Genomic DNA, 712 nt, shown 5'->3' on the forward strand with positions numbered 1-712 from the left:
TATATATATATATATATATTATTTAATGCACACAATATATAGTTATGAGCCACTAATAGTTTCAAGTATTGTAGATGTAGTCTAGGCAAGTTTTAATAACGTGCCTTCTGTCTCCAAGCAGTCTTCAGACTCTGAGCACTTGGCCTATACAGTTTACAAATGAGGATGCTAGAACAAGAGAAATCATAAGAAAAAAAACGAGGAGGTAGATGCAAAAAGTGAAAGGGTGGAAAAAATAAAAAAACAGAGAAAAAGAAGTAAAAAGAAAATTGGAGTTATGTCCCCTTCGACCATAGAGCCACATTAAAGCTAGTTGTTGTAGAATGAATTAGTCAATGGAGAGGGGTCCAAAGTCTGCAATACAGCTGCTCAATCCAGAGAAGGTGGTGTCCTCCAGTTTGCCAAAAGAGATTTGTTCACATGTTTGTATTTGCTGAAAATTTCTGATCTAGAATTCTTAGATCTAAAAGGGATATGCAATCTTTCTGCTACGTATAAGTTGGACACCCTATCATCATCATCATCATCATCGTTTAACGTCCGCTTTCCATGCTAGCATGGGTTGGACGATTTGACTGAGGACTGGTGAAACTGGATGGCAACACCAGGCTCCAATCTAATTTGGCAGAGTTTCTACAGCTGGATGCCCTTCCTAACGCCAACCACTCAGAGAGTGTAGTGGGTGCTTTTACGTGTCACCCGCAAGAAAACG

Source organism: Octopus bimaculoides, chromosome 1, assembly GCF_001194135.2.
Source record: "Octopus bimaculoides isolate UCB-OBI-ISO-001 chromosome 1, ASM119413v2, whole genome shotgun sequence".
In the NCBI taxonomy this organism is placed as follows: Eukaryota; Metazoa; Mollusca; class Cephalopoda; order Octopoda; family Octopodidae; genus Octopus; species Octopus bimaculoides.